General features: G+C 43.1%; 1 protein-coding gene across 3 annotated transcripts in view; it reads left to right on the top strand.

Annotated features, from left to right (window-relative positions):
* Positions 1-19,027, top strand: part of Kcna5 (potassium voltage-gated channel subfamily A member 5) — a 39,932-nt gene that overhangs the window by 8,684 nt on the left and 12,221 nt on the right. Inside the window, exon 1 of one of the 3 annotated variants that reach the window (XR_013423171.1) lies at positions 26-18,635. The exons of the other annotated variants lie outside the window; for them this stretch is intronic. The gene's annotated coding sequence lies outside the window, so the exon portion shown is untranslated. Of the gene's footprint in view, positions 1-25; positions 18,636-19,027 lie in introns of those variants that run through there. 3 annotated transcript variants of the gene reach the window in all.

Below are 19,027 nucleotides of genomic sequence, written 5' to 3'. Positions count from 1 at the left end.
ATTTTGTGTGTGTGTGTGTGTGTGTGTGTGTGTGTGTGTGTGTGTGTGTTTGTGGTCCCACTTTTGGGAGAAGCTGAGAGGTGTGGACAAGTTAGAAGCTATGACCAGATGAATGGGGACGCTGAGCAAGCCCCTTGGACTGACCATCCAAGGGGCTTGCTCAGTGTCCCCATTCATTCACTGCACTCTCTATAACCTCTCTCATGGGTGACAACCTGGGCACTGACAGAGTCTCTCTGCCTCCAGCAAGGGTCTTGAATCTGGTGGCACAAGCCTGGAAGTCCTAGGTATGATGATGGGTATAGAAATGGGACAGATTCTGCCCTCTGGAAACTTATCAACTGATGTCTGCACGTTACACTTGCCTGTACTCCAAGGAGATATGCATAAGAATCCAAACAAAACCAAAAAAAAAAAAAAAAAAACCAGTTGTCAATGTCCCTGGTTAATATAGTTGTGCGTACAGGTCTGGGATTGGTGTAGGTACATTGAAGTTATTTGAGGCAGAATTCCTGGAAGAGGAGATTTTCAGAAGAGCATGAAGGGAAGATCATATGGATTTTTTGTTAGCTATTGTAAGTTCTCCTGATTCTCCTGCCCCTGTGAACCTCCTCTCTATTCCCACAGCCCTCTCCTGTCACTTGTTTCTCCATGCCCTGAACTGATTGTTTCAGTCCCATATTATCTCCTATGCTGAGAGGTGGCCTCCTCAGCAGATGGTTTCTTGTCACTCTGTGGCTCTTTCTATTTCTTAGAAACAAATCAAACCCTGTGCCCTGCTCTAATAAGGTGAGAGATCAATAATAGTCTGTTGAACCCCAAGACTACATAGGAAAGCATGAACTTGGCCTTTCTTCCCCTTAAATATCCAGTTTTACAGTAACTGACCTCCTGGAACCAGGCTACTTTCAGGTTTTTTCAGCTTCATGGCTTAGTAATTGTATGAATTGTGTTGCAACATAAGACCTGCACTTTAGAAAGTTCCAGGTGCTTGTAATGTGACACTATTGCAATGTAATGAGTATACATTTCCAAATTACTATTATTATGAAGCCAAAGATTTATGCAGCAGCTTTGTTCCAAAGAGTCCAAACAGCTGTCCCTTGGGCCATGTATTGTCAACAGTGGAGATCATTACAACTTGAATGCTACCTCTCAGTAATTCATGCCAGTTACAGGAAATGTGTTTAGGTGCCCATGCTGGTGTGTTTGCTCTCCGCCCCCCCCCACCCGCTCCCGGGGTTAACTTTCTGTTCCTGCAATCACTTGCATTTCCTAAGTGGACATTACCTAGACAATTGAGATAAGGTGGTCCCAAGTGTACTTAGGTAGCCAAGCAAACCATTGCCCTGCAAGTTGATATCTTAACATGCACAATGGAGAGTTGCCTATATGCCTATTTCTCAGTTATACTCTCTCTGCAGTGTACTATTATAATTATGCTATTGCTATTTATTGTTATTGTTTGGTTGTAGTAAGATCATCTATAAAATGCACGTCTCTTGGACACCAGTATTTTTTTTTCTGTAGTTCTGGGTATCAGACCCAGGACTTGCACATGCCAGGCAAGTGCAACATCCAAAGCCACATCCTCTGGACACCAGTTTTGAACTAGAGTCTGGAGTGACCATAATCACCTCCTCATAGTCCTTCTACTTTCTATCTTAGTTTTCTTTCACTTTCTACCTTAGTTCATCCTACATAGGATTTCCAAATTAATCTCTCCAGAGGACAGCTCCTATCGTCATATCATCCCAGGGCTCCCCAAAAGAATAATTTTGATCTCTTTAACTTGACTTTGAAAATCCACAGTGTGATGCCAAAGACCTTTTCTCAAAGAAGGTGTCTTCAGTCCCACCAGTTCAAAGCCATTTCCTCTTCTTTAGTGTTCCTTTCGCAAGCACATTCTGCCCCAACCATGGCTAGTATTTATCTACTTCCCTACCACCCAAATGCAACCCCCTCCTTGATAATAGAGGACGATTCCTCATCTTCTTATTCATCTTGGCACCTAGACTAAGGCCTTGACTCTAGCAGGTACTCAGCAGGGATTTCTGAACTGTGCTGACTCCTATTTGATTTAAAATACAGCCACTTCTGGGCCTCCTACTTTCATGCTGTCCTTTAGCAATTGATACAGAGACTCCTTGGCATCCAGGCAGCTGTGGGTAAATGGTGTTTGTTTGACAGACAGCTCCCCTTTCTCTGCCTGACTCACCAGGTGTGTGGTGCAGATGGATAATAGCATGTAATGTGAGCTAGGGCTTCCAGAATTATCAAGGGCAATGGTTTGGGCAAAGATTCAGGGGAGTGTTGCAGAAATCAAGGAAGATCTAGAGAATGGGGATGGAAGAGAGGTTGAGGTGAGGGATAGAGGTGAAAAGTTAGAGAAATCAGAACTCTGAGTTAAAAAAAAATGTTGATGAGGGAGAGAATGATCAAGTTTGCCCAGGACAACCCAGATTGACTTGTTACCTGTTGTTGACCAATTTCCTCATTTGAAGATGAATTACATGGTCACCCAAGAGAAGGTGGATGGGGGGGGTAGTGACAGTCCTCTTCCCATTATATTCTGCTGTCATTTTCAGGAGGGAGCCTGAGTCACCAGGTTAGTTAATGATAATACCAGTAGCAGGTGGTGCATACTGGGCCAAGGTCACCTAAGCCACCGTGTATACTCTGAGCTGCCCCATGCCAGCTACTCTGCCAGATGCTGGGATTTAGGCATAAATAAGACATTAAAGGACCCTCTCTGGCATTTACTCCATGTCTTCAACCCCAAACCAAGAAAATATACTTCTGCAATCCCCAGCCTAAGGCTGGATGGAATCTTTAGAAGTCCTAAGAACTGAATAGAACATGATGCTCCTCCTGCATATGTAATTCAAAATAAAAAACAGACCAACTGAAACATACATTAAGAATGCCCTCCCCCCACCTCCCCAGTTCTAACATTTCCCTTTTTAATGAAATGTCGGATGTCAAATAATTTCAAAAATGTTTTGGACCTCCTGTTGAGCTGGCGCCCACAGCTCAGGTTAACCCTTCTATTGGCTAGTCCTAATCTTTGCAGGTCCCCTACCCTTCCCTGTCTTGTCATCCACAGGGGGCCCTCTCCACCCTCCCCCTTTGACCACATGCCGGGGCAAGTCAGTTCTGTCTGGGTGGCTTTGCAAGTGGAAATGCATTCCAGATGTTGACAGCTGGTGGCTACCAAGGCAGACCTGAGTCTGAGTGGGGTTTGGAATTTCCCAGAGCCACAGAGGTCTTTGTTCTGCAGCTCTGAAGGGGACTATTCTGATGTCACCAGTCCCCCCACCCCAACAGGGTCTGTTCATTGGTGTTTTCTGGGAGAACTCCAGAGAAGTAAAAAACTGAAGATGAAGTCTCTGCAGTGAATTAGAGATGACCTGTATCCTGGGTGGTCCTCTCAGGTCACCCTCATGTGGTGGGCAGCAGAGGGCGAACACTGCATTTCAGAGATGGAGGAGACTATCCTGAAACAAAGGAACAACAAATAATATGATCATAATGAAACTTGTTCATTAAGGAGACAATTGAATTGTATGATAATGTGTGTGTGGAAGAGATCTGGCCATAAACTCAATAGAAAAATTTTAAGCAAATATATTCATATGGAGCTAGGCATACAAATAGGTAAATATTCAAAGGGGTCATTTTGGAGAAAGTTGGGCATATAACTAGGAAATATTATCATTGCTGGAAACAAGGCTGGAGTTCTTCTTGGGGAACACATTCAAAACAGTTCTTAGAGTTGACAGATAGCTCTTTTCAAATAGTAGTTCCCATTGAACTTTAAGGAGTTAATAGTCATTCACACTTTAGTGCAAGCTTCTTAACTCAAAAGCAGCTAACTCATCTGACACTTTAAGAGATGGGAGCTTATGCTTAGGGATGAGTATAGGCAGAGCTTTGCAGTAGCATGCTGGAATAGGTTAAAGAATTATGGGGAGGACTGAGGATGTAGTGGTAGAACTCTTGCCTGGTATACACAAAATCCTGGGTTCAAGTCCCTGTGGTGCCAAAACTATAAAAATAAGTAAAGGGAGAGGGTAATTTAGGGCCTCCAGAGAGCAGCTGTACAGCTTGCCATGTCCAGAAGGTAGAATATTGAAGGGCTGGGTAACAGTGGAAGAGAGAACTGGGAAAAGTATAAAGGAGCCTTCACACTGCACTGAAGAGCATGCAGCAGTCTAGCACTTTGATTAAATGAGTGAGGTTTGGAGGCTGGTTAGATCTGAGTTCAAATCCTGATTTTGGTCATTCATTAGCTATGTGACTGTTTTAGTCAGCTTTTTTGCTGCTGTGACTATAAGATCTGACCAGAACAATTATAGAGGAGGAACAATTTATTTGGGAGCTCACAGTTTCAGAGGTCTTGGTCCATAGACAGCTGGCTTTATTCCTCAGGGCTCGAGGTGAGACTGAACATCATCAGGGGAGAGTGTGGCTGAGGGCAGCAGCTCACATGATGATCAGAAAGCAGAGAGAGAAAGAGAAACTCCACTCTCCAAACACAAAATACGTACCCTTAAGGCACACACCCCCAATGACGCACCTCCTCCAGCCACACCTTACCTGCCTTAGTTCCACTCATTTAATCTCTATCAAGGGATTAATTCACTGGTGGGGTTGAGGCTCTCACAACCCAACATTTCCTCTCATTTTCCCTTCTTGCATTGTCTCATGCATGAGCTTGAGACACCTCACACCTACACCATAATAGGGACCAACTGTAAGTGATATCTTCCTAAATGGTCTAGTGTGAAATAGTCTTTTTCAGATATAAAATATGGACAATAATAGGGTTTTCTTTCAGAGTTGTCATGGGACAAATGTAACAAACTACATTAGGCTGGGGTGTAAGTGGTAGAGCTCTTGCCAAGCATGCATGAAGCCCTGGTTTTGATCCTCAGCCCTGAGAAAATAACTAAGTAAGTAAAAAGATAACAAAACAACCTACATAGATGTTTGTCAGGCAGTAAGCCCTCAGCAGAAGTAAGTTATTGTTGTTATTATCAACTAAATCTCTAAGAGAAAGCCTAAAATAGGCTTCCTTTGAAATAGCACTGTCAAATTTAGCTCAGCGGTGTTTACTGAGTATTAATATCACGGGTGCTGTGCTAGAGCTATTAGATGTAAAAAGATTAATTAAAGGAAATTATCTGCCCACAATCTAGCCAGTAGCCCCAAACAAACACATAAATGACTCAAACAGGCATAGGGGTCAGGAAGGATGTGTCAGATTTAGGTTTTCAGGTGAAGACGAGGGTCAGAAATGGAAGATGCTATCAATAGGTTTTCCTTACTGAGGAGGACTGTGTTTGAGAAGGATCTGAAGGGATGGAGGTGTTGAGACAGCTAAGGAAGAGGACAGGAAGGGCCAGGAGAAGGATTGGTCTGAGCAAAAACTCAGAGGTGGGAATATCTGTGTATGTGATGGAACCAATGACAGCTATGTAGTGGCAATAGACCTCTTTTGTCACAACACACGTGAAACCCTAAATATGATGCTGGCTTTGGGGGCTGAGGCAGGAGGATGGCAAATTCAAAGCCAGCCTAAGCAACTTAGTGAGACCCTATCTCTAAATAAAGCAAAACCAAAACAAGTTTTTTTTTTTTTTTTTTTTTTTTTTTTTTTTTTTTTTTTTTACTTTTTGATTTGCCCAACTTGAGAAACTAAAATATTTTTCAGATTGCCTTCTGTCTAAAAAAAGTGGCTATTTGGTAGGATACTGAAAAAGGTGTGAACATCTGGGTACAATTATGCACCAGATGGAATTTAATACATGCATATGGATTCCAATAAGTCAAAGCATAAAGCATACAGTTGCCATTTTTGTTTCTGTCCAAGACCTCAAATCAAGGCAGGGTCATTCATGTGTTCATACATGCACAGGAGTTGAGGCCACGTGGTCTGGGAATAGAGTACCCAGGTTTAAATCTGAGCTGTTTTGCCCTCTTCTGTGAAACCTGTTTATGTCTGTCACATAGGATAACAGCAACTTCCTCATATGGCGGTCACAAGAATTAGATGAGATAGTGCAAGGCATGTGCTGACTACATTGGCTGGTAGATAGTAAACAGACACTCTTACTCTCCTACATTCATTCAGCATCTATTATGTACCAGGTAATGTGCATTAGGCTGTGGGTGAAGTATAGGCTTTGACCTTGACTCAGAGACACAGAAAGTTACAGGAGCAGCAGCTGTGTGTTCATTTCCATATCCTTTGCGTTTCTCTAGGATTTATCGACAGGTCTCTTCATTCATTTCTTACCTCTTTTGACAGACTATTCATACTACCCCTTCAGAAAGACTTTCTCTGGCCTCCAGCCCCTCTAACCTCATCCATCTCTGAACTTATATTTGTTTACTGTTTGCCTTTTTCTCCTACTAGAATATAAGCTCCATGTGCACCTTACCCTCTGTGTTCCTGGCACACAGTGGTGTTTAATAAATGTTTGTTGAATGGCTACTGGATGAAGGTCAGCAGACACAGTCTTTGGGGTGGCTTTGGGCAGATCTGATAAAACAACGCGACTTTAAATCAGTCCTTGAAGATTGTGTTAGCCAGCTTGTCATCACTGTGACCAAAACACCTGACAGAAACAACTTAAAGGACGAAAGATTTACTTTGGCTCATAGTTTCAGAGGTGCTCATGACTGGTTGGCTCCATTTCTTTGACGCTCAGGCCAGACACGACATCATGGAAGCAGGGTGTGACAGAGCAGAGCTGCTTAACCTCCTGGCAGCCAGGAGAATCAGAGAGAGCTCAAGGAAGGGACCAGGGACAAGCCACGCCCTCAGTGACCCATTTTCTCCCTCGAGGCCCTATCACTTACACTTTCCATCATCTCTCAGTAAATCCTCAGTGAATTAATACATGGATTAATACTTGGATTAATAATGGATTCTCACAGGGATGAGGCAGGAGCCTCATGATCCAATGCTTTCACCAAATCCCTCCTCTGAATACTGTTGCATTGGGGACTAAGCCTTGCACCCATGAGCCTTTGGGGGACATTCCAGAACCAAGTTACAAGAACAGAGGCCAAGTTTTCTTCTGTTATCTTTCTTGGCTGCCCATGGAACTCTGGACTCAAAATAAAGTATGATAAATACTTACAAGTTGATTGGTTGAATCGGTTGGAGGTTGAATGCAGAGGAGGTGCATCCAGATACCCGGATGGAGTAAAAGTAACTATTGAGATCATGTGTCTTGAGGACAAAACATTTTAAAAAAGAAAACTTAAAAAAAAGGCATAGAAAATTGGTTTTAGTGTATGGGAGGTTTTATTATTCTAGTAGGGTAAGGACAAGTAGATTGATAGTTATTTTTCCTGCTTATAAGTTTAAAAATATGGAACTTGAGCTGATACAAGAAAGCTGGAGATTTCACAATTTTCTATCACTTTGAAATAGAGGTGACTTCCAACCTACTCTGGCATCCACCCCTTGGGCCTACGTGACATTTACAAATCATTTATCAGCATTGAGCTCCCAAGAGCTTGCTCTGCCATTCTCCAAGATGTTGGCTGACATTCCCTGACAGGAGAAGCCGGGATGTGTTTTGACAACCAAGTGGTTTCCTGAGCAAGCTGCCGGCTTTCTCAGGCAGTGCAGCAGAGTTTCAGCTTTCAAATCAAGCCTGCAACTCTCAAGGGCTTCCCTTTATAGAGCACATGTTGATTGCAGTCTACGTGTTGACTGTATTTGTTCCCGGGCTCCATGGAGCTACCTTGTCAGTTGAGTGCACAGTTGGTTGGCCCCCCACCCCTAGTGATTTTTCCCTTAAAAAAGCCAATGAATACATAGCACAAACACCCGGCAACCTCAGAAAAACATCTTCTGAACCCTTGCTAAGCAACAAGAAGTGAGTGAAGTATTGTAGTGGGGGTGAGGGGCAGAGTACAGCAAAGACACCTAGTCATACTGAGGCATGACTCTTCACAGATGAAGAGAGGTCCTACTGTCACTCTTAGTTACCACTTGCTGAGCACCTACTGTGTGCCATGCATTGTCATAGGCATTTTATATACATTATCCTAATGACCAAAGTAACCCTGACCGGCTGAAGGGACAATGAAATTTAGAGGGGGTGATGGTGTATCTTCACAAGTCCCAATTAGTTGAACTGGATTTCAATTCATGCTCTTTACCTCCAACTGGATGTCTCCCTCCAACCCATCGGCTACAAGAGTTGAGCAGGGAAGAGTAGAGGTCTGAGTCGGTGGTTGTCAAAGCAGAGCAATGAAGACGCACCTTCAGGGAGAGAGGTACAGAGGAGGGGCCATGTGGGAGCTCTGTAGCAGGGAGAGGAGATCCGAGCAGCAAAAGCCTGCAGGTGGGCATATGGGAAACACAGAGCGAATCGCTGGCATAGAAGATTTGTGAGCAGTTGAGAGGGGTCCTGGGAATTGTGAGAGCCAGCTTTGTTGAGACTGGCTGAAGCCGGGCTGTGGTGGACTGTGAACAGAGGACTGAGGAATTCCATTCGGAACTGCCACCACACTTGCAGTGAGGCTGTGGAGGTTTACAAGAGGTGATCAACCTGGCAAAAGTGGAATTTTAAAAGGGCATGTGGATATCTGAGGCAGGGAGGCTAGAGATGAGGCCCTATAATGCAGAAGGCGTGAGAAAGCTGGCATGTCCCCTCTCCTGCTCCACCTCAGTGCCATGTCCCATCCTCTGTGCTCAGCTTAACACAGCTACTGCTGCTCCATTAACAGACTTTGCTGGGTGTTCTAAGCAGCTCCTGCTAGGGGGCTGGACCAACCCTGGGACAAGCTTGTCTAGCCATGCTGGGCCTCACAGATCTGAAGAAGCATGTTGCTCCCTATGCTGAGGGAAGCCTGCCAAGGAGCTGCTGTCCAAGGAGGTTCCAATACTTTCTCTCTTACCAAAAAAAAAAAAAAATGTTCCTGGTTGTTATGGAAGCAACTTGGACATTTTAGAACATTCTTTATTTCCCCTGTTCCATTCTCAGACAGATGAGATATTGTCTCTTGTTTTAAAGGAAAGACCAAGGTCACACATTCCATAACCTCATGCTTATCTTTACTGGAAAACTTCTTGCACATGAAGGAGAGATGGGATGTCATGGGTCTCCCCTGTTATGCTATAGTTTGGATAAATGGACCCCAAAGGTCCATGTGTTAAGGACTTGATCCCCAGGGTGGTGGAACCTTTGGGAAGTGGGGCCTGGTGGGAGGTCCTTAGGTCATTAGGGCATGCCCTCCAAGGGGATCATGAGACCCCAGTCTCTTTTGGTCTCTCTCTGCTTCCAGGCTCATGGGATGAGGACTTTGCTTTGCCACACATTCTCACTCTGTGAAGTACCAACTACCCTTGCCACAGGCCCAAAGCAATATTGGATATTGGACGGAATACTCCAGAACCATAAGCCAAAATAAAACTTTTCTCTTTAAAAATTAGTTGCCTCAGATATTTTGTTGTAGTGACAAGAAAGCTAATATCCCCTGTGAGGGAGTCAGGACTTCTGGAAAAGACAGTGTTATTTTGAGCAAAAAAGAAGGTGCCAGTTCCCGGATTGTGGATTTTTATGAAAGCATCACAGGCCTAAGTGACACACCTATAACAGCTGGGATACTTCCAAACATCGAAATTGCTGGGCCTGCTCCCAGAGCTCATGTCTTAGGAGGTCTGGGAAACCTGCTTTATTAGTTGGAACTCTTTATTGTCAACAATAAGAACTGATTCTTATCTGATTAAGCTGTGCGGGCAAGATTATTCCTGGGACTGTAGACTCTGCAAAGAAGGAGGTGTAATGCCATCTGAGAGGGGGTCATCTGGTCAACCTGATGGCATCACCACCATATGCAGCCTTATTCACACACTTTCTATCCCTTCAGAAGGGCATAAAGCTCTTCCTGAACTTCCTAGTCACTGGCCTTCTGATTCTGGCCTTTTTATGTCCTTAACTAGGACACCAAAGCATTGACCACTTCTTATAATTTTATGTAGGACCTTATTTCAGACTACCTTCCCTTCCAGATAAAGGAAAGCCCTTGGTCCACTGGATAGAGACAAATTTTGTGTTACAAACTCTTGACATTTTTAATTAGAACTAATATAGTGTTATGAATACTGTTAAACGTCAGTCCTTGTAATAACTGGAAAATGGCTGTCCTGTTATCATTCCCATTTTATAGATGACGAAGCTGAAACCCAGAGAGATTAAGCAACATGCCCAAGAATGACTTTGATGGGGTTTCAGCTTAGGTGTTTTTGACTCCTGTTTCTAAGGTTTTAACCACTGCTCTGCCCTTGGACTCTCCATCTTTGGAAGGACTGATTCTGTGAACCAACTCAATTATGACTTTTATTAGTCCTCTAGCTATTACCTCTGGGAGGTTTTTTCCCTAAGGAAAATAAGCTGTTTTTGGAATAGCCACTTAATATATTTTGATCCTAGATGCTTATCTATTGTCAAAAGTCTCCATGGTTTACATCTTGATTTCTTCAGCAATATCATTGTCTATTAAGGTAAACATGTCTGCCCTGTCTCTTGTTATATCTCTAGATAGAACCAGTATCTTAATTTGACAATTACAGTTAGAAAATCTTTTCTGTTTTAACTCTCAAGACTGCCTCCTTGGATAAATGTAATGCATAGAATATTTCCTCCTGTCTTGAAAAGGACAAAATCAAATCTGCTCCTTTAGTTATCCACCATCTGAAGCAGACTGTAATTAGCTAATATTTATTGAGTATTTACATTTGCCAGAAACTATTTTAAGAGGGTTATATGGATTATCTCTTTTACTCCTAAAAACAACCATAGGGAATAGGTACTACTATGATCACCATTTGGGACTATAAAATGAGGCAGGAGAGAGAAATTTGTCTAAGGTCTCATAGGGAATAAATTGCAGAGCGAGGATTTAATACCAGGCAATCTAGCTTCAGAGCCAGTGCTGAGCTAATCCTTTCTGTCATAGCTTAAGCTCATTCTCTTTGCTATGTCAGCAGTGAAAATTAATCCATCCATTCAATAAATATTGATTGAGTCTCTACTCTTTGACTGATGAGGGGAAACTGTATAATCTCTGACTTTGCATAGCTTAGTCTAATGGGGTAGAAAGATCCAATAGTCCTACAAATTCATGTCAAATTGCGCGTGTGGAAGGGCATCGAAGGAGGTGTCTGCGATGCCAGGAGAGTGGGTCATAAGATTCTACCTGGTCAGGGAGATGGGAGATGGAGGCAGAAACACCCAAATCTCTTATGATGGGCCCAGCAAGCTTATGTATGCCCAACTGCTGCTAGGAATTCTGAGACTTAACCCTAGCTATGGAAGACTTGGTGTGGAAGGAGGATAGATCAGACAGGAGAAAAGGCTATGAAACCTGTTAGGCAGCTTCTCTTCTGTCCTCTCTGTGGTTTCCTTTTCCAGTCTTTGACAGATTTCTTGAGAGGAGTGAGAGGGCCAGGTCCCCCCGGAGGACATCCTGAAGTTTGGTCTTTCCCAGAATGAGAATTTGGTGTCAAGCCCTCTAAGATAGAAGAAAATTCTTGAAAGGTGCCAACCACATATCCATCTACTAGACGGGAAATGGGTGTCAAGCACACAGATCCCAGGGGAAGGGAGGGTGACAACCCCAATGGAGTGGGGGGTCCCCAAGGCAGATGTCAGGAACTCAGGGCTGATCAGAGAGCTGGCTTCCAGTTTACCAAGGTTCAGGGATGCATTTTCTTGTAGACCTATCAGCCAGAGTGATTCTATTGCTTTGGGAGCCCATGGTGGAAGATTTCAGCCAGCTGCACTTTCTCTTGAACAACTGATTTGCAAAAATTAATTACGAGGAGCATCTGATTGGAAGTGTTCCCTACTTTGGGGAAACATGGTTAGAGTAGATGGAAACAAAAAGATACTTCTGTCTAAGGTAAGGATGCTGAAGGAAAAGTAGTACAGTTGAATTAGTTCCAAATGTGGAGTCCGGAGTCCCAGTTTTGTCCCTTACTGGCAGCCTTATGTAGTCCTTGAAGCCCGATGTTCTCACTCCCTTGTTGTAAAGTGGAGCTGATGCCATCTGCCTTACAAAGTTGTGGATCACAATGATGTCATGTTTTTTAATGTAAGAGCTTTTTAAAAACTATAAAGTATTTCGTAATTAAAAAAGTTTATTTCCTTCAATCTGAAAATTAATTAAGTCCAAGCATTAAGTAGAATTAGAATATTTCCCAATACTGTTACAAATTTAAAGTAGTCGTGGTGTTGCTAGTCACATTACATTCAACATGAATGATGCTTTTAGAAGCATAACGTGATGGTGTCCCCTGTGGTGGCAATGTAGTGGTGTCCAATCAGATAGAAATGATCATACGTAACAAATGGAAAAAGCATTTTAGTACACAATTCCAGTTTATTTTCCTTAAAGTTATTAAATTAGCAAAACATTAATATGTATCAGTAAGGATTGGTTAGAGTAGCTACAGTAACAAAATAACCCATTTTCTTATTCATCCATCATGGGATAGCAGGAAATTTTGGTTATCTAGTTAATGAGGAACCAACAGTGACGGAGCAACCATCATCTTGAACAGTGTAAATCATCATGCCAAAGGGAAAGAGACCTCTAAAGAGCATTGTATTGGTAACTATATTTGCTTAGAAATGACAGACATTACTCTTACTCCAAACCATTTTGGCCAGAACTGGTCATGTGACTCTGATAACCTGCAAATGATCCTGAAATAATAATTCTGCCCAGAAGATAAAGAGACAAAAGTACTCAGAAACAATAATCACTACCCCAATTAGGTATTAAAACCTAACCTATCAGCACAATAATAGATTTATAAGGCACAAACCCCCGAAGGATGGCCAGTGTCACCTTCTAAAATGACACTGGGGTATAATCTAATTCTTCATTTTATTAGATGTCTAAATAGTCTATTTAAAGTATTCTCATTGCTATGAAAACTAACTTTAATTAAATGCCATCTGTTTTTGTATTTATCAAGCCCTAGCATGGCACAGGTAGACAAGACCTCAGAGCTCAACCAGTTTAGAATTAGGGCACAGATCCAGGTGGAGGCTGAAGGGGGTTTTCCCTAGTCACACTGCCCCAGGGGGACCGGCCTCAGACCAGCGCCAGCTTCCTCGCTCAATGGACTCCACATCATATTTCCTCTAGCTCTTTTCCCAGAACCAGATGTTTCCATTTTGTGATACCAGTTCTGATGCTATTTTTACTGAGACAGCTGGCTCATCTAACAGAATTCATCTGCTGTTACCTCTTTTATCAAACAATGGAATGTCTGCTTGGTGAGACCAATATGCCGACGCCTCTTTGTGGAGTGGCCTTTTCTCAAACTGTTCACAAGCCATTTTCTGGGACTGTGGTTGACTTACTGAGTTTAGATAAGAAAACTGTCAGTTGCAGCTATTAGACAACTAGAAGGATGTAATTGTCCTCTGATCATGTGTTCTCATGATCTTTAGTTATGTGGTTACAAACAATGCCAAGAACAACCATGCATCTTTTCTTAGATGGCAAACCCCATGAGAATAGAGACTATTTTCTTTGGTCCATTACCACATTTCCAGTCTCTAGACACTTAGTAAAATTTGTGACATCAATAATTCAGCCAAGTACTTAATTCAGCCAAGTACTCAGAAACAATAATCACTGCCCCAATTAGGTATTAAAAACTAACCTATCAGCACAATAATAGATTTATAAGGCACATTCAGCCAAGTGCTTAATTAATGAGATACCTTGTCCTCACAGAGACCTTGCTATATAGTTCCATTTTACAGATGAGGAAACTGAGGCTAAGCAGTGAAGGCCATATAACTAATAAATGAATGAGCCAGGGTTTAATAAATACACATATGGCTTCAAAGGGTGCATTGTTTCTACAGAACCAGTTTGTCTTCTTTTTCAACACTTTACCTCTATTTTGTCCATTTTTCTAACATTTTAAGCCAGTTCTACATTACCATAGTGAGTACTTACTTTCCTCTCTGTTTGCTGTTTTCCAGGCCCTATCTATGCATAATTTTCTTTAAATAATACTTATCAGTTAATATGATCTCTTAAAAATCATACTACAGAAAAACTATTGTTTGCCTTGTAAAATCCATGATGGTTGAAGTCATGTTTGTGAACTGTCTCTGTACCAGATTGTTCCATTGTAGGTTTTCAACCATTTTCTTCTTTGAAAGAGCTTCTTCCCCCAGCAGCTTGTCATCTCCTAGTATATACTGGAAAAATGCCTTCTGAATGTTTTGTGTAGTAGGGAAATTTAGTTAAAATTTAATGTCAAACTGGCAGATAATAGGCACTCATCTAATATTTGTGGAGTAAAGACTTGTGGGTCTTTCAGGTAGACTCTGCACTCCCTGGGGACAGCTAGTGTCTCCCATTCACTTGCTCCACCTAGCACAGGTAGTCATTGACAACATCAGTTGTCCAAAAAGCCCAACAAAGTTCACAATTTTTTATACCTCAGAAAGCATATTATTCATTACACAGGGGAATGATGTAAGAGTGGAGACGAATCAAGGTTTACCTGCCACTTCTGTTTGGGGAAGATGTCAAAGTGCATGTCCTATACCCAAGGAACATGGGTGTCCTCTGAGAAGACCACTGCTATCAGACACTCCAGGGTAAATGCATTCTTTAGCTTTTCTTTATTGCTGTGCAGTTGATCCTCTCAACTAAGGTGACTTTTATCCGGTTTTTGTCCTGTGCTTATTTATACCAAACTCAGCTTCCCCAGATGGAAGGGATACCTCCTTCATCTGCTGCCCCATGATATTTTAACTGTATGCCTCTGTTACAGACAGAACACGTGGCATGTCCTCTGTAAGTCCATAAGCTTCTTAGGCTCAGCCACATGGCTTAAGAGACTTTGTTTGTTTCATGTTACATAGAAAAAAAATAGCCTTTCACGTAATAAGTGGATCATAAATTATTGTTGAAAATATTATTACATTTGGGCATAATCAGATTGACAATGATAGCCCCAGAAAACATTCCCGAGTCAGCCAGGGATCTAATCACTGGAATCACATGGATTTGGCTTTGAACCCCTGCTCTGCTATGTACAAACTGGGTGAGCCAGGACAGGCTGTTTAATCTCTGTGAGCTTCTGCATCCTGATCTGTAAAATTAAAAAATTCCGAGTTGATGATGTTGTGAGGACCAATGACAGCACACAAGCAGAATACTTAACAAAGTTCCTGACATTCAGTACATGATAGCTGTAGGGACAGCACTAGAGGGGATAATAATTGAGGCATTTGATAGAGATTTTTAATATAAATAAAACTCCTAATGATTTACATGAAGTGGTTCTTTATTTCTCTTCCCCAGCCAATCCAGGGTCTCTGTTTGAAGAGTGGCAGAGAGAATTGGGTCTTTCATTTGTGTGGCTCTTGATTTGTTTCACTGAAATTTGGGGCAGCAAATCATTCACTAAAGCCAGGTATTAAGTGCTCAGAACCCAAAGGAAGTGAATGAGGAAATGGGATCTGTGCACAGTGCACTCCAGATCTCACTATAAAACCCAGAGGGAGAGGAACCATGGAGGTTAGAAGTCAGGCAGCCACCTAAGACCACTTCTTATGTGTTTCTATGTGTGCACGAGCCTGCAGTTTGCCAAATTCTGTTTCTTGATTTGGTTTGCTTTGTTCCTAAAATGTGGGTATTCTGACTTTCCCTAATAATCAGAGATGGTATGAAGATGAAAACATCTTTGTAAATTGAAATCCTTGAGGCCTTTTATAGGAGATGAACTAGAAATTCATCCCTGCTTCATTGCTCTTATAGAGACATATGACTTTAAATTTAGAGGAAAAAAAAATACCTGGGTTTAGGTCCTGCCTCTTTGCTTCCTTGTAGAGATTGTTTTTCCTCCCTGAGTCTGTTTGCTCATCCCTAAGTGAGGTTGAGGAGATCTTATTTCCTATTGCACGAATGAAGTGATGGCATTCAGAGAGAGGCAAGAGGACCAAGTCAAGTCATCTCTGCATGAGCTTCATGAACGGTTTTCCTAACCCTGGTTACTGCTTTTGTTATTGTCACCTGGACTCTATGCCTCTGGGGAATGAGCTCAGAAGGAAGACTCAGGCAGCGATGGTGGGTGTGGGGTGATGGTTCCTAAGAGCGGGTACTTTGGCGGCTGTCCTCAGATGTTTCCACTAAGGTGGCAGGTGTGAGGGCCTTCCTCTTCTGAGCACTGGCTAGGAGTGCCATTTTTTTCTGTCCACCCTTTTCCAATCTCAGGTGCCTTAATTCAGGAGCATAGGAAACACAATGGTGGAGATGGGCCACAGGAGTAAGGGGGGCCCTTTCTTTCTACAGGTAAAAGAAACACTTAGGTTAAGAGTCCCAGGGCTAAATTTGAAACGTGGATCATGGAGCCAGTTGGATCAAAGGTCTGATTCTCTGAATCTAGATCCTTAGACCAGTTGGGGAGAGAGGATTTCTTTTCTTTTTCATGGTGCATTTGTAGAAGGCATAGTTATTGATGTATATGGCGTCACTAATAGATGGTGATGACAATGTTATTATTTGTCAAAGGATCATTTTAATCTATCAGGCAGACAAACACATTTAAAAATTTTATCTTCCTTTTCTTTGATTCTATTTCCTCTGTTTCATAAGACATTTATAGTGTCTTCTGTATGCATTGGATTGTGATAAGTGCTGGAATAGAGGAATAATGCCACCTTTGCATGTGAGAATTTTAATGTAGCTAAACACAGAGATGGGTAGAATGAGCACATGTTGTGTATTCTTATCAGACACTTCATCTTCACTTTAGTTTAAATGTATTAACAATTTATTTTAAATCTATTAACAATCCATTACTAATGATAATAATAATAGAGGTACTGTCATGGTTTGGATGTGAGGTGTCCCCCGAAAGCTCACATGAGAGAAAATGTAAGAAGGTTCAGAGGAGAAATGATTGGGTTATGAGAGTCTTAACCCAATCAGTGATTTAATCCCCTGATAGGGATTAACTGAGTGGTAAGGCAAGTACTAGAGTGTGGCTGGGGCAGGTGGGCACTGGGGGTGTGGCTTTCAGGTATTTGTTATCTAGCAAATGGAGACCTCTCTCTCTGCTTCTGGGTTATCACGTGAGCTGCTTCACTCTGCCCTAACTCTTCTGCCATGATGTTCTTCCTCACCTCGAGCCCTAAAGAATGGAGTCCGTTGTCTATCGATTGAGACCACTGAAACTAAGAACCCCCAAATAAACATTTCCTCCTCTCCAGTTGTTCTGTTTGGATTCTTTTAAAAAAGCTGACTAAAATATGGACATGTTTCATTTAATCCTCAGAGTGACTGTGTAGGGCGGATCCTATCACTGCGTCTGCCTAGTAACACAGGAGGAGGCGGAGGTTAGACAGCTCAGGAACAAAAGCGAGCAGACATCCAGGGCCATAAATCGGAAGCCCACCTGGGAACTGCCCCCCTGAGTCACTGGAGGAGCCCTGGCCATGGTGGTGGAGCCATGCTCCAGCCAAAACCAAGGGCATGGAGTTCAGAACTTTTTGACTGTGAGCAGAGATGGCCTCTCAGACACTGAGTCCCAGTGCAAGACGAGAGGAGAGTGTTGGGGGTAGATTAGACAGGGCCACGCGGGCCTCAGGGAGGACTTTGACTTGCTGGTTTAACATGAGGGGTGGGCAGGAGGGAGTGGGAAGAACCTGTGGGCTGGCGGTGGGAGGAGGCTGCTCACCATCTTTATTGGAATGGTCATCTTGCCTCAGTGGCACTGGCTGTGAATGGGGGAGTTGGAGGCAGCAGCTGGTGCTTGGAGTTGCTTCTTTTCCAACTGTGGTGATTTGGATATCGGTATTCCAGTCCCAGCCCTCTCGTTTACCAGCCAAGTGACTGTAGGAAAGTCAGTCTTCTCCTTGTCAGAGTCCTGACTTTCCCTCTGCCTCTCTGAAGAAGAGGATCATGGAACAGACACATCAGCCTGCCTGGATTGGCTGGATCCTTCCAAATACCCTAGCACTAGAAAAATCTTAGAAATCCTCTAACCCAAGCTTCTCATTTGACCCATGAGGAAGTGGAAGACCAGAAAGATAAAGTTTCAGTGATGGCTGAGAAGAGGGGTTAATTCTGGGGTCAGAGGTGGGTCTTCCATCAGGACCCATCAAACAGGCATCCTTGTTCTGTGTCACCATGTCTTCTGCCTGCTCCTAGCCCAGCCGCAGCCTTGCAAGCCAGCCTGCTCAGAGTGGCCCTGGGCTGCTCACTGGAGCAGAGAGAGAGAACTGGAGAGGGCCATGCTGTGGTTGGCCTGAGGAGGCATCAGAGGTACGGCCTTGAGAGGTTCTGGCAGCAGCGACCTACTTACAAAAGGGGAAAACAGGAAGCGGCTGGCATGCATTTTATTACTGGAGAGGCTGGTAATTGGGGGTTCTGCTGTCAGAGGTGCCCATGCTTAGCAGGAATAATTTTCCAAAGAGGAGAGAGGGAGAGAACCCGTTTCTTGTTATGGAAGATGGGAAAGGAGAGGGGTAAATGCTCACTATATTCCAAATGGCACCCACTAGTATCAGTGTGGCATTTCACAACTGACACACCGTTTCCCATGGTTCCACAGCAGTACTGAGGTAGGTTTTTCTGTTTTTTTTCATTCAAAAGTTATTTACTGAGCTCCTCTACTATGACTGTAGATGGGTGAAAAGGGCCCAGATAAGGGCAGGGACAACATGCCCGGCCAAGAGCACAGCTTTGGCCAAGGCATAGAGGGGGGATCTATTATGGTCTAAGTCAAAGGCTGGCACCAGACATGCATAACCTGACCTCAAAATCCATGGAGGTACCCCTGAATTTCCACATCCTTAAGGGGTGATAGCAAGCTGTGGTCGGTCAAGAGGGCACCAAACACCTCAAGGCCAGACCCTTCAGTCATTTTGAAATGCCCCTGGATACTTGGCGTGAGGCCTGGAAAAGGGGAAGGCTGAGCAGTTTCCTCCAGATGGCACTATTTCCTAGAGAGACT

Source organism: Ictidomys tridecemlineatus, chromosome 6 (genome assembly GCF_052094955.1).
Source record: "Ictidomys tridecemlineatus isolate mIctTri1 chromosome 6, mIctTri1.hap1, whole genome shotgun sequence".
Classification (NCBI taxonomy): domain Eukaryota; kingdom Metazoa; phylum Chordata; class Mammalia; order Rodentia; family Sciuridae; genus Ictidomys; species Ictidomys tridecemlineatus.
Note: the sequence above shows the minus strand (reverse complement) of the source record. Positions and strands in the feature narration are given on the sequence as shown.